The sequence below is a fragment of the Anomaloglossus baeobatrachus genome, chromosome 2, assembly GCF_048569485.1.
Source record: "Anomaloglossus baeobatrachus isolate aAnoBae1 chromosome 2, aAnoBae1.hap1, whole genome shotgun sequence".
In the NCBI taxonomy this organism is placed as follows: Eukaryota; Metazoa; Chordata; class Amphibia; order Anura; family Aromobatidae; genus Anomaloglossus; species Anomaloglossus baeobatrachus.
In genome coordinates, this window is record NC_134354.1 from 750,952,359 (window position 1) to 750,978,061 (window position 25,703).

At 47.9% G+C, this 25,703-nt stretch overlaps 1 protein-coding gene across 2 annotated transcripts in view; it reads left to right on the forward strand.

Annotated features, from left to right (window-relative positions):
* Nucleotides 1-25,703, forward strand: part of TRPC6 (transient receptor potential cation channel subfamily C member 6) — a 301,145-nt gene that overhangs the window by 225,668 nt on the left and 49,774 nt on the right. The window lies entirely within an intron of this gene.

The window sequence follows — 25,703 nt, forward strand, 5'->3', positions numbered from 1 at the left end:
AACCTTATGTTATTTATATCCTTGCTTTACAAATGAATTATTATTATTATTATTATTATTATTATTATTATTATTATTATTATATGCCTACAGACAGGGCAAAGTTAGGGGAAGCGTCAGGTGGGGCATGTACCCCAAGAACGAAGTGCCATGAGGAGCTTCTGTTTGTTTTTCTAAGGCTTCTTCTATCATCTGGTGGTAGTATAGTAGGCCATCTGATATGCTTCAATCAGTGAATCCATATGCAATTGACATACCATAAGCAAAATAAACAGCGACCACCTTGTCTTCACTAAAACCTATGATGGAGAGGATAGGCTTGAGCTGGAAGGTAGCCAGCAGGTGCCACTCAGGGAGATACGGTACTGTTACAGTTGACCCCAGGGGTCAGGGATGTAGGCATGGGCACAGATACATGCAGGAACAGCCTCAGGTGAAGACTTGTCAGCTAGTGCAGAGAGTACGGCTAATATGGCAGGTGTAGCAGGCGCGTGTGGTACAGTAAGTATAACAGGTATGCCAGGTGCAGCAGTACAGCTGATACGGCACTTTCAGGCAGATAGTAGAACACAGGTGCGGGAAAGCAAGTACAGGTACGGACAAGGATGCACGATACAGGGAATGGGACCTGACAACTAGCATCGTGTCTCTGGCAATAGACGAGGTTGCCCAGGCACTTCCCATAGGGGAGTGTGCCTTAACTACCTACACTGTGTGCAGAATTATTAGGCAAGTTGTATTTTAGAGGAATTTTTTATTATTGATCAACAACTATGTTCTCAATCAACCCAAAAGACTCATAAATATCAGCTTAATATTTTTTGTAGTTGGAGTCGTTTTTTTTTTAGATTTGGCTATCTTGGGAGGATATCTGTTTGCGCAGGTAACTATTACTGTGCAGAATTATTAGGCAACTTAATAAAAACCAAATATATTCCCATCTCACTTGTTTATTTTCACAAGGTAAACCAATATAACTGCACAAAATTTAGAAATATACATTTCTGACATGCAAAAACAAAACCCTAAAAAATTAGTGACCAATATAGCCACCTTTCTTTATGATGACACTCAACAGCCTACCATCCATAGATTCTGTCAGTTGCTTGATCTGTTTACGATCAACATTGCGTGCAGCAGCCACCATAGCCTCCAGACACTGTTCCGAGAGGTGGACTGCTTTCCCTGCCTGTAGATCTCACATTTTATGAGGGACCACAGGTTCTCTATGGGGTTCAGATCAGGTGAACAAGGGGGCCATGTCATTATTTTTTCATCTTTTAGACCTTTACTGGCCAGCCACACTGTGGAGTAGTTGGATGCATGTGATGGAGCATTGTCCTGCATGAAAATCATGTATTTCTTGAATACCGACTTCTTCCTGTACCACTGCTTGAAGAAGTTGTCTTCCAGAAACTAGCAGTAGGTCTGGGAGTTGAGCTTCACTCCATCCTCAACCCGAAAAGGTCCCACAAGTTCATCTTTGATGACACCAGCCCATACCAGTACCCAACCTCCACCTTGTTGACGTCTGAGTCGGAGCGAAGCTCTCTGCCCTTTACTGATCAGCCTCTTGACCATCCATCTGGCCTGTCAAGAGTCACTCTCATTTCATCAGTCCATAAAACCTTTGAAAAATCAGTCTTAAGATATTTCTTGGCCCAGTCTTGATGTTTTATCTTATATTTCTTGTTCAAAGGTGGTGGTTTTTCAGCCTTCCTTACCTTGGCCATGTCCCTGAGTATGGCACACCTTGTGCTTTTTGATACACCAGTAACGTTGCAGCTCTGAAATATGGCCAAACTGGTGGAAAATGGCATCTTGGCAGCTTCACGCTTGATTTTCCTCAACAATTCATGGGCAGTTATTTTGCGCCTTTTTTGCCCAACACGCTTCTTGCGACCCTGTTGGCTATTTGCCATGAAACGTTTGATTGTTCGGTGATCACGTTTCAAAAATTTTGCAATTTCAAGACTGCTGCATCCCTCTGCAAGACATCTCACAATTTTGGACTTTTCAGAGCCCGTCAAATCTCTCTTCTGACCCATTTTGCCAAAGGAAAGGAAGTTGCCTAATAATTAAGCACACCTTATATATAAACAATAATAAATAATAATATAGGGTGTTGATGTCATTACACCACACCCTCCTCATTACAGATATGCACATCACCTGATTTGCTTAATTGGTAGTTGGCTCTCAAGCCTATAAAGCTTGGCGTAGGACAACATGTCCATGTATCATGTGATCAAAATACTCATTTGCCTAATAATTCTGCACACAGTGTAGAAACAATAAAAGAGGGAGAACCAGCACTGCTTGAGAATGGCATGCAACAACTAAAAAGTGTAAATTCACAAATTATTCCAACTTTACTATAATGCAAAATGAGATTTTTGCATTATAGTACAGTTGGAATAATTTTTTGAGCCACCCCTGCCACGTCACAGCAAATCTCAATTTTATTTGTTGCATGCCATCTACTACATAGGCTGAGAGGCACTTCTGTGTTAGGGCGTGCTGGCCCTTCAAAAGTAGGGATATACGCATGCGCCCCAAGCATGCTTCTAGGGATTCTGTGTGGCGTGCACAGGCCCTGGTAGCAAGCAGGGAGTAAAGATGCCGAAGCCACCGCTGAGCAGCCGAGAGGCAGAGTTCACCAGGGTCCCTCCAGGGAGGAGGAAGCGGGACAGAGCAGGGACGCCGTCTGAAGCATTACAGCATGGTTTTCACAGATAGAACACCTACCCTTTTCAGTCTATGGAGCGGTTCACATATTTATGCTATTTTGCAGTCCGAATTGTCCACGCAAAATCACAGAGACATATAAGATTTTTTATCTATTTCTCAGATTAAAATCACCAGTACAATGGGTCCTTGTAAAAACAAATAGCCGTCAGATGCCATGCAAATGATTCCTGATTTTCATGGACTGTTTGATGATAGGAAATAGTTGAGAAACCTCCATCAGTTCATTTTTTGATCTGAGAATAAACTGATGAAATTGTGACTAAAACTGCGATGGTAAAAATTGACATGCTGACCAAGCTGTGATAAAAAAATCGATACCACTCAAACCATTTTTCTGTATGAGAAAACTCATAGATGTCGCAATGAGGTCTTAAGGCCACATTACACGCTGCAATATCGGTATCGATATCGCTAGCGAGCGTACCCGCCCCCGTCGGTTGTGAGTCACAGGCAAATTGATGCCCGTGGTGCACAACATCGCTTACACCCGTCACACATACTCACCTGCCTAGCAACGTCGCTGTGGCCGGCGAACCGCCTCCTTTCTAAGGAGGTACGTTCGGCGTCACAGTGGCGTCACTAAGCAGCCGCTCAATAGAAGCGGAGGGGCGGAGATGAGCGGGACGAACATCCTGCCCCACCTTCTTCCTTCCTCATTGTGGGCGGCCGCAAGGACGGTGATGTTCCTCATTCCTGCGGTGTCACACGTAGCGATGTGTGCTGCCGCAGGAACGACGAACAACCTGCGTCCTGCATCAGCAACGATAATCCGGAAAGGAACTGTGTCGCCCTGGGCAAGCCAGGGGTCACAGGTCACAACACCACCACACCCCACACTCCAGGTAGGCACATCACAGCTAACCAGAAATCCTTGTTGCCTTCCTCCAGAGGCTGATGATTCACACCAGGGGGTGGGCCAGGCGGTTGGCTCCGCCCACCAAGGAGATCACAGTTCTGGAGGCGGGAGAAACCAGGCAGAACAGTCAGGGAGGAGGAAGTGGAAGGAGTGGAAGTTAAGCCCGGGCAGGGCAAGAGTGAAGGCAGCTCAGGGACGAGCTTGAGTGAGGAGCTAAAGAAAACAACAGAGAAGTGAAAGTGAAGGAAGGAAAAGTGGTAAAGGAGGAGAGCAAGAAGTGGTGACAGAGCAGAGAGTGTGCAAAGCCTGAGGGCCCAGCTTTGTGTAGGGCCAGAACAGCAAGGTCAGCGACGGCGGTGACTGTCTGGAGGGGGACCGTTTGGAAGTTCCTGGAAGGACCCCGTTGGCTGTGTGCCCGGTGGTCTGGAGCAGTGTTCCGAAGGACAGTCAGCACCAGGGCAGGGGCCTCTCGGACCCCGGCAAGGCTAGGAGTCGCCAAATTTGCCGAATCCGTCAGTGAAGGGGACATAGATCCCCCAACAACCAAGTCCCGATTGAAGGCAACAGCCCAACCTGAAGCAGAGAGACACCGCCACCGCCAAGGCACCAGTTTCTCAGGGCCAGCGCCTGCGGGCAAAGTGTAGAGCTCCTCCGGCCCAGATTGCAGTCGGGGAGCGGGTAACCGGAGGGAATCCACCGCTACCATCAGTCAAACATAGGTGCAAGGAAGAGGGACATCACCGTCAACTACCGGGAGTGCAGGTGCAGCCGTCTGTGGGACCGTCCTACCAGCCGTTTGGTTTACCGTACAAACTGTGTCCAAGTCTCAGGCTGAGTGAGTACCACAGTGCCGCAAGGCACAGCGCCGCCCCCGCGTCCCTGCGCCCACCAGGCCCCGCACCTCCTTCTCCACCCCCGGGCCCCGGGATCACCAACCCCTACCCACGGAGGGGCAACACAACACCTGGCTGCTCCGCATCACCATCCCCGGGACCCCCGAATTGAGCAGCGGTGGTGAAATCACCACAACCGTGGGTGGCGTCACGAACTATAACAATCCCCCACACCCAACCACAAATCCCCTTTCACTCACGGGCGAGGAGTGTCGCTCGAGAAACCCTGGGATCCGGCCCACAGCTCGAGCCACCACTGAGCAGCTGCCGGACCCGAGCAGAAGGGGTGAGCGCGGTGCGCTGACACCCTCCTCCCCGCCCGCGACAGAACGACATGTCAACGATCAACAATTAGGTAAGTAATTTTGATGGTTAACGGTCGTTCCTGCGTTTCACACGCAACGACGTCGCTAATGAGGCCGGATGTGCATCACGAATTCCGTGGCCCCAACGACATCTCGTTAGCGATGTCGTTACGTGTAAAGCGGCCTTTAGGCCTTGTTGGTCTCATTCTTTTTTGGTGGTGAGTCCGGTACAGAGACATAGAGGTTGGGAATAAGCACAGTTTGGAAACAGACACCAACCCCTTTTCTCTTTGTTGTAAAAACCTGTCACCATCTTGAGGAGTATTTTGATATAAAACCCTACTCAATTCCTAAGGGGGTGCCAAAGGAGAGTAAAATATCTTTACAGGTAGACTGACAGCACAATATGACTCAGGAGCTCGGTGCACCCTTGGTGTGGCCAAACAGTTCAGTGCACCTTTCTACTTACTTGTTTTCCACCTAGAGAGCATTTAAACCGTTTTCTAGCTCATGTAAAACCAGAGCTGTCAATCAAGTAAGAGGAGATAAGACAAGTAGGTGGGAAGGTGCAGTAAACTACTTGGCTACGGCCACTGGCAGACACAGACAGAAAAGGGCCCCTGTGCAAGAACAGTATATGGGCCTTTTTCAGTCCAAGAACTTACCAAAATTCACAATTCCATCTGCTTTGGGAGTAGAAATGGGCCCCTCAACCTCTTGGGCCCCTGCACCAATGGCTACGACAACAGTGCACCGAGCATGTGCTTGGTTTGAACACTCATTCTGAGCTGATTGAGTCCTTCAAGTACTCAAAATTGTTTAGAAAAAAGAAGCACTACTCACGTTACCAATCTCCCATCTGCTCCCATTCTAATTCTATCCAGTCCTCTGCTGGTCTCTTCTTCCTGCTGCAGAGGAAAAGTTCTGACACAGAGATGTGACCACTGCAACCAATCACTAGCTGTAACAGATCACTGATTAGCTTCAGAGGTCATGTTTAGAGATAAGTGAACCCGTGGACATTTGGTTCAGCGGGTTCAGCTGGACTTTAGATAAAGTTTGATTTAGGACATGAATCCCAATGGGAGTCAATAATTGGGCAGTTCACTTCTCCATTCACATACAGCCAGCCATAAACAGAGCACTTCCGGGGGCAGGTAGGTGAGGTTTTTCTTGTTTTTTTCTGGTACACACTACATCAGATCACGCTGTTACTACCCCCAGCGAGTCATACAAACACTGCAAGTGGCTCATACTGGGCCAAGCACTGAGCATACCCAAGCACAGGGATGCTCATATGAGTGGTGTTCGTATGCAAAGTACCCAAACTCTGAACCTAAATACTATATTTTTTTTGTAAAGTTTGTTTTTGGTACAAACACTGAATCTCGAGTTCACTCATCTGTAGTTATGTTATCATTGAAATAGGGGCAGGCTATGTGGGAACAGGGGCAGCAGGGAATAGTCAAGATTTTTATTGCCTCTTCCCATCTTTATAAACATACTAGGTGTAGTACCCGGCGTTGCCTGGGATAGTGATTGTCTCTCTATGTCTCTCCTAGTCTCTATCTGTCTCTCCCTCTCTCTCTCTCTGACTGTGTCTTTCTGTCTATCTCTCTCTCTCTGTCTCTTTGTCTCTTTCCCTTTCCCTGTCTGTCTCTTTCCCTGTCTGTCTCTGTCTGTGTCTCTCTCCCTTTCTGTCTGTCTCTCTCCCTGTCTCTATCTCTTTCCCTGTCTGTCTCCTTCCCTTTCTGTCTCTTTGTCTGTCTCTTTGTCTGTGTCTATCTATGGCTGTCTTTATGTCTCTGCCTGTCTGTCTTTTTGTCTGTCTCTTTCGCTTTCTCTCTGTCTGTGTCTGTCTCTTTCCCTGGCTGCCTTGTGACACGCCAACATTTCATTTAAGGGCGTGGCTGCGCATCTTCTGAAGTTCTGTCTGCACTGTTGCTCCCAGCTCCGTTGACTTTAATGGAGGCAAGTTGTTTGGCAAATAACTGTAACGCGCAGGGTTAAAATTTCCCCTCAAAACATAGTCTCTGATATTCCCTGAGTCAAATGAAGTGTCTGTGCAAAATTTTGTGATTGTACATGCGACGATGTAAATTCCTTTAGCGGACATACACATACATACATACATACATACAGTTAGGTCCAGAAATATTTGGACAGTGACACAATTTTCGCGAGTTGGGCTCTGCATGCCACCACATTGGATTTGAAATGAAACCTCTACAACAGAATTCAAGTGCAGATTGTAACGTTTAATTTGAAGGTTTGAACAAAAATATCTGATAGAAATTGTAGGAATTGTACACATTTCTTTACAAACACTCCACATTTTAGGAGGTCAAAAGTAATTGGACAAATAAACCAAACCCAAACAAAATATTTTTATTTTCAATATTTTGTTGCGAATCCTTTGGAGGCAATCACTGTCTTAAGTCTGGAACCCATGGACATCACCAAACGCTGGGTTTCCTCCTTCTTAATGCTTTTCCAGGCCTTTACAGCCGCAGCCTTCAGGTCTTGCTTGTTTGTGGGTCTTTCCGTCTTAAGTCTGGATTTGAGCAAGTGAAATGCATGCTCAATTGGGTTAAGATCTGGTGATTGACTTAGCCATTGCAGAATGTTCCACTTTTTTGCACTCATGAACTCCTGGGTAGCTTTGGCTGTATGCTTGGGGTCATTGTCCATCTGTACTATGAAGCGCCGTCCGATCAACTTTGCGGCATTTGGCTGAATCTGGGCTGAAAGTATATCCCTGTACACTTCAGAATTCATCCGGCTACTCTTGTCTGCTGTTATGTCATCAATAAACACAAGTGACCCAGTGCCATTGAAAGCCATGCATGCCCATGCCATCACGTTGCCTCCACCATGTTTTACAGAGGATGTGGTGTGCCTTGGATCATGTGCCGTTCCCTTTCTTCTCCAAACTTTTTTCTTCCCATCATTCTGGTACAGGTTGATCTTTGTCTCATCTGTCCATAGAATACTTTTCCAGAACTGAGCTGGCTTCATGAGGTGTTTTTCAGCAAATTTAACTCTGGCCTGTCTATTTTTGGAATTGATAAATGGTTTGCATCTAGATGTGAACCCTTTGTATTTACTTTCATGAAGTCTTCTCTTTACTGTTGACTTAGAGACAGATACACCTACTTCACTGAGAGTGTTCTGGACTTCAGTTGATGTTGTGAACGGGTTCTTCTTCACCAAAGAAAGTATGTGGTGATCATCCACCACTGTTGTCATCCGTGGACGCCCAGGCCTTTTTGAGTTCCCAAGCTCACCAGTCAATTCCTTTTTTCTCAGAATGTACCCGACTGTTGATTTTGCTACTCCAAGCATGTCTGCTATCTCTCTGATGGATTTTTTCTTTTTTTTCAGCCTCAGGATGTTCTGCTTCAACTCAATTGAGAGTTCCTTAGACCGCATGTTGTCTGGTCACAGCAACAGCTTCCAAATGCAAAACCACACACCTGTAATCAACCCCAGACCTTTTTAACTACTTCATTGATTACAGGTTAACGAGGGAGACGCCTTCAGAGTTAATTGCAGCCCTTAGAGTCCCTTGTCCAATTACTTTTGGTCCCTTGAAAAAGAGGAGGCTATGCATTACAGAGCTATGATTCCTAAACCCTTTTTCCGATTTGGATGTGAAAACTCTCATATTGCAGCTGGGAGTGTGCACTTTCAGCCCATATAATATATATAATTGTATTTCTGAACATGTTTTTGTAAACAGCTAAAATAACAAAACTTGTGTCACTGTCCAAATATTTCTGGCCCTGACTGTACATGCATACACTCAGCTTTATATAATAGATATCACTCCCCAGATAAAGTTTTTCTTTATTACTTTACCCCCTACCCTCATCGCACCCACTCGATCTATGCCATGCCCTATAAAACCATTGCTTTGCGAACAAAGCTTCGAAAATCGTTCACATACGGTTTGGCGCCTTTTATTTCCCCTATATAATACCCACATTGCGTTTACAGAGGAGATGACTTCCAGTCCATTCTTATCTCTATAGAACATCTCTCCACCGAACACAATGAGAGTAATTACTTGACTTATCCCCGCGATGATCTTTACCCCAGCGTTGGCCGACGGAAATGACTCGCCAGCTTGGAGAGCCTCTGACGTTTCATCACCACGCAGCGGTCCAGCTGTATTTGTTCTCTGCGGTGTAATTAAAATCAAAGGCTCTTGTATTCACAGTCACGTCTTTTACATTTGGTACAATTCGATCCTGTTTTTAGTTTCGGGGGTTCACATCTCTGCCTCACAAAAGAGAAATGGATGAGATTGCCGCTCTCCATGTGTCGGGCTCGCTGGGGTCACGCTGAGCACTTTGATAATGTTCTCTATAACCGAGCTATACTATCAGCCTCAGAAGTTTGTGTTTCAATCTTTTTTTCTTGTTTTTTATTTCAAGTTTATAGCTGAGAATTTATCCCAATGGGAAAATGAAGAGATCTTTTTTTTATTTTTATCGTGCAACTACACAAATACTAATTTACAGACTCGCATATAAGACCTCGCAGCTCTATTACAGATGTACACAAGTTCTGAGTTGAATGGAGATGAATTGTAAGACCTCGTTGTACCAATTTGTGCTGCTCTATGTAGGTACAGAGCAGCCCGATTTATTATCGCGTTTGCGCCTTTTTTTGTCTAGTTTATGCTTTTTTCGCCTTTTTTTAATTTACGCCTTTTTTAAAGTTTGTTTTCATGGTATTCTCTTTTTTTTAATTTGTTAATGTGGCCATCATTTTGAAATTTCCGTATGTTTCAAACTTGAAAAATCTATGTTTTTGACTGGTGAGATGTCACCTGTGCATCCTGCTCATCTCTAGTTAGGACATGGAGATTTTTTTTTTTTTTGTTCAATCATTCACAGTTGTAGCAGCCAGAACTTTCTCATTTCTTTATAAACTTCACTATATGACATGACATGGTACTTTTTTGTGTCTTTTAGGCCTCTTTCACATGTCAGTGAAAAACACGTTTTCACTGACGTGTTAAAAGTACGTATGTCCCTCCATGTGCTGTGATTTTGGCACACTTGTTATCTTCATGTGCTATCCGTGATAATACACGGAGATCAGGCAGTTATACTCACCTGTCCATGCCGCTGCTGTCTCTGGCCGCTGCTGTCTCAGTGCTGCTGTTACTTCCGGGTTATCCATGAGCATAATTAGCCGGCCTGGAAGCAGAGACAGCAGCGGTTGAAGACAGCATCGCTGGACACGAATGAGGTTAAAAAGCTTTTATTTTAAATGTACGTGATTTTTCTGGTACTTGTTTCACAGACCACACCATAGTGTGGTCCGTGGGAGATCAGTGACGCCAGAAAAAAACAGACTTTTCTCCATGCTGAGCACACAGAAACAAGTCAGTGAAAAATCACTGATGTGTGCGCAGAACCATTGATTTTAATGGGTCTGCGTATGTCCGTGACTCTGGTACCCCTAAAAACTGCATGATACGCACCAGACTCACTAACGTGTGAAGGAGGCCTGTGTTTTTGTTCTCTGCAGGTGTCTGCACCACTCTGCACAATAACAATCTTCTCTGATTATTGCACCTGTTCTGCATTTATTATGCCTTTTCACCCTTATTTGATGCATTTTTAATGAAGGTGCATTTTTAATTTTTTTTTTTATAGTACATAATAGCTTTGATTCTGCACTAAAAAAGTACCATATTTTTCGGACTATACGACGCACTTTTTTCCCCCCAAATGTTGGAGGAAAGTGGGGGGTGCTTCTTATAGTCTGAATGTAGGTCATTCCTGCGGGGAATTAGGGTGCTGCGGTGGAGCGGCTAATCGGCGGCATGTGCAGGCTGTAGCAACGCCTACTGTGACCACGTGGGCCCACTCATTTCATATGCATGCATCGTCCCGCCCATCATCCCTCAGCGCTGAAGCTGACAGGTGGGTGGGGGATGCGCGCACAATTAACAGCCGGCCCGCATAATCACCCCTGGCAACTACAGCCTTGAGTGATCATGTGCGGCTGTATTCACTGCTCCCCGCGCATCATCATCAGCGCAGGGGGAAGTGAATAGGTATACTCACCGGTCACCGTTCCCTCCAGTATCGCGATGTCCTCCTGTCTGCCGGCCCGCTGATGTGTGTGGAGAGCGGTGAGCACAGCGATGACGTCATAATAATGTGGATACTTCTTCATCACTAAAATACAGGTACATAGAGATACATCTGTACATTGCAATGCATTTCTATGTACCTGTATAATCTGCTTCTAGATTAGCTGCTTGTGTGACGCCCTGGGCAAGCCAGGGGTCACAGGTAATGACATCACCACACCCTACACCCCGGATAGGTACACCAAAGCTAGACCAGAAATCCTTGTTGCCTTCCTCCAGTGGCTGATGTCCACACCAGGGGGTGGGCCAGGTGGTTGGCTCCGCCCACCGAGGAGTTCACAGTCCTGGAGGCGGGAAAACCAGGCAGTTAGTTGAAGTTGAAGTTGAAGTGAGAGTGGAGTGGTAGAGGAGCAAGTGAGAGGAGTTGAAGTGAAGGAGAAAGTGACAGTTTGAAAGCCTGAAGTTGGTCCGGGTGTGTGCCCCGGACAGAGACAGCAAGGTTAGCAGACGGCGGTGACCGTCTGCAGTGGAGGTTGATCGGAGGTTGCCGAAAGGACCGTGGACGGGTGGTGGCCCGGCGGTACCGGACCGGTATACAAGGAGAAGCCAGCACCATTGGCAGGGGCCTTTCGGATCCCGGCAAGGCTAGGAGTCGACGTAAATTTGCCAAATCCGTCAGTGAAGGGGACCTCCGGGTCTCCCAACAACTAAGTCCCGATTGAAGGCAACCGTCCAACCGTAGGAGAGAGAGACCGCCACCGCCAAGGCACCAGTTTCTCAGGGCCAGCGCCTGCGAGCAAAGAGGGGCTCCTCCGGCCCATATCCAAGTCGGGGAGCGGGTTACCGGTGGGAACCCATCGCTACCAACATTACACAAGGTGCAGGGAAAGAGACAGTCACCGTTAACTACCGGGGAAAAGCAACAGCAGCCGTCCGTGGGAACCGTCTTTCCAGCCGTGTGTTTTACCGAGAACTGTGTCAACGTCTCAGGCTGAGTGAGTACCACCGTGCCATACGGCACAGCGCTGCCCCCGCGACCCTGCACCTCACCAGGCCCCGCACCCGGCCTGCCATCCATCCCTACCCCATCACCAGGCCCCGGGACAACCAACCCCCTACCCACGGAGGGGAGAAATAACAGCAAAGCTGCTCCCTGTCACCGCTCCCGGGATCCCCATACAGAGCAGTGGTGGTGTCCACACAATCACCACAACCGTGGGTGGCGTCACGGACAATAAATTCCCAAAAGCAACCCCCTTTTCACTCACGGGCGAGGAGCGCCGCTCGAGTCCCCGGGATCCGGCCCATCGCTCGAGACACCGAGCAGCAGAGGCAGCAGCAGCGGCAGCCGGACCCAAGCAGTGGGAGAGCACGGCGTCCCCTCCTCCGCCCGCGACAACTTGGCGTCACGAACAGGATCTTACCGCTCTGCTATTGGGTAGAGGTGCGCCTTGTTACCGCCGGAGGTGTCCGGCCGAAAAATTTCAGAAGCCACCATCTTTGGCGCGAAAAGTTCCCGCTCGAGCGTCTTCTCGAGTAGTGGAGGCGCGAAGGCCAAAACCCCGCCCCGATAGAGGAGGGGCCGGAAAGAGGCTAAGGGGGACGAAATGGCGACTGGTCGCATGTAGCCGCGGCTATAAAGGCAGGGACGCTAGGACTCTGCAGCCATCTTGTTCCTGGGAGAAGCCGCCAGCAACATGTGGATGCCGTCCCGAAGCACCCTAGCCCCCGCACCTGGAACCGCGGCGTGGGTGGAAATCCGGACCGCGCAGCTCTACCAGAGGCTGCAGGTCAAAATGCAGCTCCTCATGGAGGAGTGGGAGACCGACATGGCGGAGGTTATAGCGGCCATGCGGAGACGCGAGGAGGAAGCTGAGGAAGGGAGGGTGAGTGACCCACGCCCCGATGCCCTTGAAGGGCCGGTCATCGCGGCTGCGGGACCCGGTCTAAACCCTCTTACCCTGCTGCCTCCCTCGCCACCCGTCCCGGAAGCCGTGACCCCGCCACTAGGCCCGCTACCACTGCAACCGGTAGCGATACCCAGTATGCCCGCCCCAGCGGGCCGACCCGTAGCCGGAGCCCGGAGCCGACCGGAGGTGCTGCCGTGGAAAGCCCCGAAGTCAGAACCGGAGGCGTCCCCCGAGAAACCCCCCGAGCTGGAGCCGACAGCCCGCTCCGTGCCGAAGGCCCAGCAGAGGAAAGCCCCTGTGCCCATCCCCCACACCTCAGCTGAGGTTGCGTCGGGTTGCCGCTGCAAGGTGGCGTCCAAGGCCAAGTCACCGCGGGACCTGCCGCCCAGATCAACAGTAGTGGGCAGCGTCCGAGAGGTCTCGCGGTGCCCGACCTGTGCGCCGGAGCTCGCAGCAGCGCCGTACTGGGACAGGGAGCCGGTACCGTTGGGCCTGGAAATTGAGGAGAGAGAAAGAAGGAAGGCGGAGATGGTGGCCCGTACGATACGGGAGAAGGAGAGCCTGAGACAAGCGACCTTCCGTGTCCGGGGCCCGCTGTATGAGGGGCAGGTGAGGTGGTTTGATGTCCGCCGGGGCTATGGATTCATCTATGAACCGGGCCTGAAGGCCGAAGTGTTTATAGCCCGGCGGGATGTTAATGCTCATCTGTCAGAAGAGCACCCAGGCCGCAACTTGATGCCAGGGGACCTTGTACAATACACCCGGCACTGCGGGGAGAGGGGGTGGTTTGCGCTGGATGCAAAGTTAAGGGGCAGCCAGGAGGCCCGTGTGAGCGCCGCGCCCCCTCCCTCAGGTGATGTCGAGGACTCTGAGTAAGGGCAGCGGAGCACCGTTGTCACATTCCCCGTTGGGACCACCTGTATGTGTGTTTTAAAGTTTTGAAAGTTGTGAAAGTTATGAGAAAGATGAAAATGATCACCGAGGTCTCATCTGATTGTCTACAACCGTGATTTGAAACCGGCCGTTGCCGGCATTGTTGTCCCCGTGGGGACCATCCACAGTTGTTATACATAGAAACTTCTATGAACAGGCCCGAGAACTTGCAGGGCAACCACAAACGTTAGTGGGATGTAAATATGTTTTGTTGCAGCTTACTGTTACCGCCTCCGGAGAGGCAGGTTGGAGGGAGGGCCCGCAGTGGAGCAGGCTGCGGCCCAGCCACCACCGGAACCGGTGGCTACCCTCTGGAGGGGAAGGACAGATCCCGCTCGGGTGACTTGGTTCAGGACTGGGGTCAAGGGGTGCTGCCTGTTTCTTAAGGGCAGCATCAGGGCCAGGTTACTTGGGTGGGAGAGAGCGGCAGCCGCAACCGTTAAAAACCGTTACCGTAACGTTTAAGAAAAGTGCCGGGCAGCCCGCGGACGGTCTGCATTTTGCTTAGGGGGAATGTGACGCCCTGGGCAAGCCAGGGGTCACAGGTAATGACATCACCACACCCTACACCCCGGATAGGTACACCAAAGCTAGACCAGAAATCCTTGTTGCCTTCCTCCAGGGGCTGATGTCCACACCAGGGGGTGGACCAGGCGGTTGGCTCCACCCACCGAGGAGTTCACAGTCCTGGAGGCTGGAAAACCAGGCAGTTAGTTGAAGTTGAAGTTGAAGTGAGAGTGGAGTGGTAGAGGAGCAAGTGAGAGGAGTTGAAGTGAAGGAGAAAGTGACAGTTTGAAAGCCTGAAGTTGGTCTGGGTGTGTGCCCCGGACAGAGACAGCAAGGTTAGCAGACGGCGGTGACCGTCTGCAGTGGAGGTTGATCGGAGGTTGCCGAAAGGACCGTGGACGGGTGGTGGCCCGGCGGTACCGGACCGGTTTACAAGGGGAAGGCAGCACCATTGGCAGGGGCCTTTCGGATCCCGGCAAGGCTAGGAGTCGCCGTGAATTTGCCAAATCCATCAGTGAAGGGGACCTCCGGGTCTCCCAACAACTAAGTCCCGATTGAAGGCAACCGTCCAACCGTAGGAGAGAGACACCGCCACCGCCAAGGCACCAGTTTCTCAGGGCCAGCGCCTGCGGGCAAAGAGGGGCTCCTCCGGCCCATATCCAAGTCGGGGAGCGGGTTACCGGTGGGAACCCATCGCTACCAACGATACACAAGGTGCAGGGAAAGAGACAGTCACCGTTAACTACCGGGGAAAAGCAACAGCAGCCGTCCGTGGGAACCGTCTTTCCAGCCGTGTGTTTTACCGAGAACTGTGTCAACGTCTCAGGCTGAGTGAGTACCACCGTGCCGTATGGCACAGCGCTGCCCCCGCGACCCTGCACCTCACCAGGCCCCGCACCCGGCCTGCCATCCATCCCTACCCCATCACCGGGCCCCGGGACAACCAACCCCCTACCCACGGAGGGGAGAAATAACAGCAAAGCTGCTCCCTGTCACCACTCCCGGGATCCCCATACAGAGCAGCGGTGGTGTCCACACAATCACCACAACCGTGGGTGGCGTCACGGACAATAAATCCCCAAAACCAACCCCCTTTTCACTCACGGGCGAGGAGCGCCGCTCGAGTCCCCGGGATCCGGCCCATCGCTCGAGACACCGAGCAGCAGAGGCCGCAGCAGCAGAGGCAGCCGGACCCGAGCAGTGGGAGAGTGCGGCGTCCCCTCCTCCGCCCGCGACACTTGCAATACAGCTCAAGAATACCAAAATCTCCTATTTCTCTCAGTGTGGGCAGTGGCTCATTGGTAGATCTGCTGCCTGTGAACATAGAGTCACAAGTGTGAGTTTTGGGGTGACCAGAAAAGAGAAATTGAATATTTAATTAATCTGCATGGATAGAGATGCCTGCGAGGGAAAGTAAGAGTGTAAGACGGGACAAAGCCCTGACTGCCAGGACAACTGGACTGAGCAATCATATCGGGACAGTCCTGCTGCATCTGGGACGTTGGGAGGATTAACAAGTCTGCAGTCTGAATAGATTGACTGCAGACTTGTCATTTAAGACTGGACAGTCCCTTTAACATAAATAGACACTTCAGGTGCACATGGGTAATGACGGTACAAATTGTGAATATATTCAGCAGTTTAGAAAACAAAGAGTAGGTGACTGACAGCCAATCTCATACTACCCAACTGGAAACAAGTCACAAATTTGGCTGAGTTTCTACAGATTTGTACATAGAGGGTGTCGTGGTGTGCAAGGGACCTCTGTTGTGCAGCGTTTAATGATGGTATGCAAGAAGAGGTGGCAGAAACAAGAGTACAGCTTTATTTACACACAGAAAATAGGCGATTATGCAAGTGAACGGGGGTATGTATTGTGGTAACAGTCAAATTTAACACCTTTCAGATTCTAGCTTGAGCACCCCAACTCTACGTCTCCCCAGCTATTACAAAGATCAGTTCAACAGTACAACTAGGCAAGCATAAAATGTTCAAAACTGAACTGCACTAACATCCTAGCTGGCCTCTGCTACTCGGGCTGTGCAGATACCGCACTCTGACTGCTGAGACGCTATACTATGCCATATTTAGTGCACACACCGGTAAAGACTCACGGTACGGTTGAGGTGGAATAAGTCAACTCCTAGAGGCTTGGTGCTGTGATGCTCGCTGGTGCGTACTTCTCCTTACAGGGCAGAAAGGAACTCTTCTTCTCTCATGGCCTCAGGGTCTCTTGACTCCACCGGGTTATGTCTTCTTCTTCTGTTCAAATTCGCCAACATAGGATTGTCTCAGTTTGGTACTCAGTTGATGGTGACCAGGGCTCTCTCACGGTCTGGCCCGCTATATCCCTCGCAGCCAGCACCATACCTTTTTCCAAGCCACCAATCTCGTACAGACCACAGGCAGTGTCTCCTATCTCTCACACTCTCATGCGACCCGGCTTCTCCTGTTTCCTCCAAACTCTACTCCCGCTCTCTCTTTCCTGCACTTTTTAGGCCAGGTTAGTCCAAATCTGCAATTTGAAGGAGGAGCGCCGGCTGAACCAGCCAGTCCATAACACACAGAAAAACAGAGGGGTACCGCCACTTAAAGTCATAGCATTCTTAACCGTTGTGTAGGCGCGGACCCCAAAAGGGCATTCTCTGGATATTTTCTGGGCTTCACTGGCTAGATCAGGAGTATTCCCTGAATAGAGATAGAGATGTTGGGAAGTATGGCCACCATTGTCAGGTATATGTGGAGGGAGGGGGACCTGAAAAATCTATGCAACCCTCTTAAAGAAGAGAATGATGTGTCAGTGCTTTCCTTTTCAATGGGTCCCATAGCACCAGCAAGGACGGCCTATGTGCTGCATACACCAATGCATATAGGATATTTGTTTCCAATTCTACGGTGGTGTAAAGTCTGCATCTTCTCCTAGCTACCCGATAAATTATTAATTTCCCATTGAAAAGTCTGTTAAATCTTGTCCACATTGCTAAAGAGAGGATGATTTCTGTCAGCCACCATTATCTGTTACTAGGATGATAGATGAATCGTAGAAATGTAAGATGTGATGAATACAAATGCTGTGTATTCATCGAGGATATTGAGTAAGATATGGTTTATAGCACTGACAGTGATTTGTTTTGAACAAGGTTACAAGCGAACATCGGGCTGTCCATCATCTGTGAACAGCTCAGATCAATACTGATATTGGCATCAATAGTACAATATTTTTTTCCTGAGTTCAATATTAATACAGTACATATGTAAAATGTTTTCTACATAGCATTTGATTAGTCTTAAAGGGATTGTTCCTGTAAGTTTTTAGCACCATAAGAAAAAATTTTCATTTTCCCCCTATTATTTCAGATTTTCATATTCTGGGAGGAGTGTTTTTTGTATGCTCTTTGTCACCCCTTGATGAGTTATAGTCATTGGTACTAGGAAGAGTTTTTAGCTTCCAAAAATGGTTGTCTATACTTAGCACAACATTTTGAAGGACAAAACACCGATTAAAACAATGCCCCCTTTGAATGCCCCAAACAGCACAGGCACACCCAAAAATGTCCAAATTTAGGTGAGGTTGCATACTTTTTTGTTTAGGCTCAACTGGTGAGGTGGATTATCCAAACCCAAAGTTTGGATGGGTACAGCGGTGTCAGTGCAGCAGACAGATGACAGGTAGTAGAAGTACTGGAAGACGCAGGCAGACAGAAAACCAGTCGCAGAGGTTCCGGAAGCCGCAGACAGGAAATGGGTAGCAAAGGTACTGGAAGGCATAGGGAGACAGGAGACAGATAGCATAGGTACTATAAACCACAGACAGACAAGAAACTGGTAGCAAAGGTGCTGGAAGCTGAGAAGCCGGTTGCAGAGTCATTGGAAGCAGCAGAAAGACAGGAGACCGGTAGCAGAGGTACTGAAAGCCACAGGCAGACAGAAGGCAGGTAGCAAAAGTACTGGAAACCAAAAAGCAAGTAACAGAGTAACTGGGAGCTGCAGGTAGATGAGAAATGGTCTGTAGAAGAGGTACTGGAAGCCACAGGCAGACTGAACTTGGGAACACAAAGTCTACCAGAGGTACTGGAAGTCATAGGCAGGCAGGAAATGGGTAGCAGAGGTACTGGTAGCCAAAAGTAGATGGGAGACTGGTAGCAAAGGTACTGCAAGCTGGGAAGCAGGTAGCAGAGTCATTATAAGCTGCAGGTAGACAGAAGACTGGTAGCAGAGGTACTGGAAGCTGTAGGCAGACAGGAGATTGGTAGCAGAGATACTGGAAGCCACAGACAGACAATAGATAATTAGCCCAAGTACTGGAAAATAAAGAAGCAGGTAGCAGAGGTACTGGAAGCTGCAGGTAGATAGGAGACTGGTAGAAAAGGTACTAGAATCTGCAGGCAGGAGACCGCTAGAAGAGGTACTGGAAGTCGCAGGCAGACTGAATTTAAGAACACTAGAAGTTTTAATACTAAGACGATCACCTGGAAGTACACTGGGCCATCTGCAAAGCCCAATTTGAAGCACACCAGAGTTCAGCAGTCCGAGGTGAGGGGAGCAAAGCTTAAATCTGGACAAGTGTATAACACTTTTTACACTTTGCCGTGTTGTTGTATTGTCCCTGCAAAATCAGGACTGTTGGCCTGAGCATTATTTACTGTAATACTGTACTTCCCCAAGGATAAGAATTGGATAACTTGTACTTGTACTTGCTATAGAGAACATGAGACTTCTGTTGGGTCTTTGTCGAGAAAGGTCCCAGCTATGGTTAATCTTTTCTCCTTTACAACTGAGCAGCGCAAAAATGTGCAGATACTTTTGTCTGTCGTGACAAGAATTCTCACCATATTAGAGGACCCGCTTTGATCACCGATGTGAGGCCCACTCTTTTCATTTAACACCTACTGTTGTTACTTAAACATTTTAGTATTTTCAACTATAGGGATGTGGCCATTGGGCACCCTTAATTTTCTGTAAATAGTCCCAATCTCTTACAATACCAATTAAATACAAAAAGTTGCAACTCACATCACATTCACTGTGAGGGCAAATATGGACAATATGGTATAAACATCTCCCAAAACAATATCACAAAATCATTTATATTTTCCCAAAGCTGGTCATCTCAGTAAAAATTGACTCAAAAAGAATGGCGACTGAAGCCTCAGGGGCGCCACAGTAACATAAAATGAACGTATCCGCTACCTGATCTTCCATCAGCTTCGATGTTGCCTTTCAATGCTTGCATGCTATCTGTAAATATTAGAATCTGCAAAAAAGCCATCTAGTGTATAGGAATTTACAGAAAGAGAGGAACGAGGTGCAAAATAAATAAATTAGATGCTGGAGCCAATGTTTCAGTGCCCTGGCAACATCAATTACAATTAGCACTAATTTCATAGGAAAAATTGTATATCAATGAAACTGGACTTGTAGATTTGGCCACCCTCTTCGAATCAAGAATAGGACTCTTCCACTTGCCAAGATCCTATAGCGTTAAACAGAGAGAGCCCTGCACACGCACTGCCATTTTTCTATTTACTTTAGGATTTCCATCTCACCAGGTAGGATGGTGTTCAGGAGCCCTCTGCTCTGGAGATAGATGCTTTCCCCAGAGGTGAAACCCACATTTATCAGTTGAAATATTCTGTAGATATGCCATAAATATTTAATGTAAGAGAAACAGTTTTCGACAAAATGGGGCCCTGAGTCAAAGTTAAAAATGAGGTCCCAACCGGTACCATAACACACACACTTAAGCTGCATATTCAGGATCCGAATTCAGACCTTTAAAGAAGCACCTTCGACTATATTAATGTAATCTGGCAGTTGTGTATCGGCCTCTTTACACAAGCTGATGGAGAATGATTGGGTTAGAACGATCACTTATAATAATAATAATAATAATAAGTTTTATTTCTATAGTGCCAACATATTCAGCAGCGCTATGTACTGACATGTACAGACAATATGAGACAATACAAAATAACAAAATTAAGATACCAGGAGGAGTGAGGGCCCTGCTCGTAAGCTTACAGTCTTTGAGGAAATAGGGGAGACACAAAAGGTGAATGGGGGGGGGAAGTTTGTTATATATGGTCCAGCCATCGATTTAATAGGGGATGTGTACCGCCCCGCGCTCGGCAGCAACCGAGCCGCTCGGGTCCGGACTCACCGGGTGGTGGCTCGAGCGTCTCCGGACCCGAAGGATCTGAAGGGGGACTGGCGCTTTAAGGGGACGTAGGTGTACGGCCGGAGCCGTGTTTTAAGTTCGTTAAGCCACCCACGGGTTGTGGTGAAGGTGGACACCACCGCTGCGGTTACTGGGCACCCGGGGGAGATGTTGCGCAGCAAGATGTTAACCCCTCCGTGGGTAGGGATGGTGGCCGCAGGACCTGTTGGGTTCTGTGTGGAGGGCAGTGCAGGGAGGTGCGCGGCCGGAGGGCACTGTTGTACTCACAATTAGTAACACACACAAGTCTCTGGTAAACCAAGATGATGGTGGTCGGTGCCCATAGCCGGCTGCATCTGGTCCCCTACCCGGCTGGTGGTCTCTGCCTTTTTCCTGCACCGTGTTGTGTATTGTTGGGCTGCCTGCGCTTCAGCGTCAGGAGTCCGCTCCCCGGCTTTGTGGATGTAGCCCTTTGACCGCAGACTGGCCCATGGGATCTCTCTGCCTGTGCGGGGGCTTTCTATCCCCCTCGTTGGGCTGTTGTCTTCAGTCGGGACTTTGGGTGGGAAAAGACCTAAAGTCCTAGCCTCAATCAGTTAATTAGCTAGTCCCCAGTGGCTTCTGGACCTAGCTTCAGGGTCTGAGTACCTCCCTTTGTGCTCCGATTTCCAGTCGGTTCCCCAGGTCGGTACCGGCAAGCCACTACCCTGTCCCGGTCCACCACGGTTCCACCGAGCCGTCTTCCCGGCTCCTGCTGGCTGAGGCCACCGTATGCCTCCTAGCCAAAGGTGCCCGGGCTCCAACCCAGACACCTGTCAGACTGCTGCAGACCTGGGCACAGGCCTGCCTCTAGACTTGAACTTCACTCCTCCACTCTCCAGACTCAACTCTATACTCTCCTCCACTCCACTCCTAACTACTGTGTTTTCTGCCTCAGGACATGAGTACTCCTCGGTGGGCGTGTCCAACCACCTGGGCACGCCCCCTGGTGTGTCCATCAAGCCCTGAGGAAGGTGACTAAGGTTTTGTTCATTGGCTGGTGTTACCTAGTAAGGGGACTGGTGTTATGCGGGGCGCTAACTGTGACTACCTGGCTAGTCCAGGGCGTCACATATTCAAAAGCAGCTGCATAAACCCGTCATTGGCCAGAATTTATAGAGGTACAGGGGACAAGAATTGGATGTAAATTTTATGAAGAGCAGAAAGGGACTAGATTAGATCAGGGCAGTGAGGTGATAGGCTAGTCTAAAGAAATGCGTTTTTAGGGCCCGCTTAAAGGTGTGGATGTTGGGAATTAATCGGATTGCTCTTGGTAGTGTGTTCCAGAGCATAGGCGCAGCTCGTGAGAAATCTTGAAGAAGGGAGTGGGAGGGTCAAATTGTTGAGGATGTCAGTCTTAAGTCATTAGCAGAACTTATAGATCAATCTGTCCCCACACATATCATGTTATCGGTAGCACATCTCCTGTTTACACTGGACGATGTACTAACAAGAACAATGATCCTGATTAATTAAGAGTGGCATTGTGCAGCCAAGTCTTAATAAAGGGGCTACTGGACTAAGATGCACCTAATTCATTAAAAGGGTGTACATCACTTGATACATTAGGAATCTTACAAGTGCTGTGGGCCTCTGGCAAAACATATTCAAGATATAGTTAGGTAATCAATATGGGATTGCAGAATCTCAGCTGTAATTTGAAGCTAAACACATACTAATTCGAGTAATGATTTAGTAATTACAGCTCTTTAATATGTAGCTGTTTCAACAGACCAAAAGTAATTGGACAGTTATCTCAAAAGCTCTATAATAGGCTGCATGGGCTATTCCCTTGTTAACCCATCTTCAATGAAGGAGGTAAAAGGTCTGGAGCTGATTCCAGGTGCGGCATTTGCATTTGGAAGCAGTTTCTGTGAACTCAGAAAATGAGGTCAAATGAGCTCTCAGTGGAAGAGAAACAGTCCATCATTAGGCGAAAAAATAGAAGAAATCCACCAGAAAGATAGCAAAAATGTTAAGAGTGGCCAGATCAACAGTTTGGCACATTCTGCATAAATAAATAACGCGCTGATGAACTTGGGAACTCAAGAAGGCTTGGACGTCTACAGGAGACAACAGTTATTGATGATCTCAGCATGTTTTCCATGATGTTAAAAAAAATGCTTTCACAACATTCACCCAAGTGAAGAACACTCTCCAATAAGTATGTATTTTTCCGTATCCAAGTCTAATATAAAAAGGAGACTTTATGAGAGCAAATACAGAGTGTTCACCACAAGGTGCAAACCATGAATCAGCTTCAGATGCACATAAAGCTAAAAACAGGTGCTGTCATCGGCAGGCCCCCCAAGCTCCATGGGCTCAATACCAACCATGATCATTACACTCATGACTGAGGGCCCCTAAAAGAGAGCAATGGCCCAATTTGCCCCTCCTGGTTAGGAATGCCTTCTTAATTGTAAACGCAACAAGTTAGATTGGAGAAGACAGTGGAGGAGATTCTTCAGGGGAAGCTAAGTTGGAGGCACAGACAGAAGTGAGAGAAATCTGGTTCCATAAGTAATCAGACAGTGGCAACCCCCCTTTTTTTATTCAATGGTTAGGTTGTGTCAGCCCCTGTCAAGTTAGAAGTAAGCGTTTCAGTACAAGATAGCCTATAAATAACAACGCAGTCATGGTTTTGCTCATCTCATACAATCCCTTTAAAATCTTTATTTCATTTCTTTTTAAAGAGGACTTTTCACCGGTTTTAGCATATTAAACTTGCCATATCATGAAATTGTGGCTTCAGAGCTGAGCAAAACGTAGTTTTATTTTTTTAATTTCTCCTTTCCGTGGCAGACATATCAGCTTGTAAAGTCTAAGGGGTACTTTACACGCTGCGACATTGCTAGGATCGCTAGTACCCGCCCCCGTCGCACATGCAATTTCTTGTGATTGCTACCATAGCGAACATTATCGCTACGGCAGCTTCACACGCACTTACCTGGTCGGCGACGTCGCGGTGACTACCGAACAACCCCTCCTTCAAGGGGGAGGTGCGTTCGGCGTCACCGCGACGTCACTAACCGGCCGGCCAATAGAAGCGGAGGGGCGGAGATGAGCGGGACATAACATCCCGCCCACCTCCTTCCTTCCGCATTGGCAGCGGGACGCAGGTAAGGAGATGTTTGTCGGTCCTGCGGCTTCACACACAGCAATGTATGCTGCCGCAGGAGCGACAAACAACATCGAATCAGCAACAGGAGCGACATTATGGAAATGAACGACATGACACAGATCAGCGATTTTTGACTGTTTCATGCTCGTTCATCGTCGCTCCTAGGATTTACACATTGCGATGTCGCTACTAGCGCCGGATGTGCGTCACAACAACCGTGACCCCGACGATATTTCAGTAGAGATGGTGCAGCGTGTAAAGTACCCCTAAGTTATAATTTATGATAAATGCAGGGAGGCATCACAGGAGATTTTTTTTTTGGAGGCTTGCAAATTTTCCCTAGGTTGATGCCTCTTGCCAATGATTGGTCCAGTTGTCATCTCACAACAGTCAGTGTGGAGATATAGCAGAGGTGAGTGTTATTCCAACTACTTTCAGCTTTCATCTCATGTCAGTTGGTACTCCCATCTGACTGCCGTGAGATGAAAGTCGGAAGTGTTTGTAGCAATAATCAAATCTATACTATACAGTGAGTTCAAATATCACAGAGGAGAGCAGGGCTGTTTGTAATTATGTCTTACACAAGAGAAAGCCTGCTCTTAATAGGAGCATGTTCTTTTTTTTCCACTGCATGACACCTCCTGCCTATGATTAGTCAGCGTCAAGCAGAAGACAAAGTACATGGCCCCAGAGGAGAATCTCTGGTAACACCCTGTTGGAATCATACATTCTAACCTAAACTTTACAAGCTAAAATCTCTGGAACATAGATGAGATATTAAATATTAAAACCTGATTTAAAAAATGTGATAATGTTTTTATTATAGTCAGTCATTAAATAGTAAGCTATCAGCTACTTGTTTGCTGATCAGTGGGGGCTTGCACATTTTCACCTACATGATACCTCTTGCTAATGATTGGTCCAGCTTCTATCTCACAACAGTCAGTGTAGGAGGCTGGAGGATACAGCAGAGCTGAGTGTCATTACAACTACTTCCAGCTTTCATCTCATGTCAGTCAGTACTCTCCCTCTGACTGCCATGAGAGAAAAGTTGGAAGTGTTTATAATAACAATTAGCTCTACAGTATACAGTGGATGCAGACATCACATAGGAGAGCAGGGCTGTTTGTAATTATGTTCCACAGAGGATAAAGCCTGCTCTAAGCTTAATAGGAGCATGTTTGTTTCCACTGTATGACACCTTCTGCCTCTGATTGGTCAACGTCATGCACAGGACAAAGTACGTGACAACAGAGAAGAATCTCTGGTAACACCCCTTGTACTTATAAATTATAACCTAAATCGTACAAACTAATATCTCCGGAACAGAGATGATATATTGAACATGAAAACCTGATTTAAACAATGTCACAATTTCTGATGATAGTATCAAAAAAATCCGGCACTCAGACAGGGGAGTATGTGATAGTAAGTGCTTTAATGTTTTAATTAAATCTGAGTGCCAGATTTCTTTGAAACTGTTAGGCTATGTGCCCACGGGACAACGACAACGTACCCACGGACTTTGCCGCAGGTTTGTCTGCAGGTTTACCGCAGATGCTCCCCGGAATCCACAGCTATCCATTGCTGCAGGATTCGAGCATTTTTGTTGCAGTAAACCTGCGGGACAAGTACGGAAATACCTGCGGAAGTTCCGCTCGCTATCTCCATAGTGGAAAGGCAGGACATCCACAGATATTTCCGCATTAATAATTAACATGCAGTTACGTGCGGCTGCGGGAAATCCGCAGCATATTCCGCAGCCGCACATTCCGCAGCATTGATACAGCAAATCCAATAGGATAACATGGGGAGTGTCTGTACTTGCGTTAACCTGTGGATTTATCTGGAAAATCCAGATAAATCCGCGGGTTTTCCATGGCAAAATCCACGGGTACGTTGTCCCGTGGGCACATAGCCTAACAAGGATTTGGACCCTATCCAGGCACCTCTACATGCAGAGTGCCATATCTTCCTCTGTTTATTGAATTTCTGATGATAGTCGGTTATTAAATGATAAGCTATCAGCCGCTTATTTGCGGATCAGCAGTATAGTAGTATTTAATATACAGTACATACAGAGTGATCAGTAATAGATTGTTCAATACACTTAGGT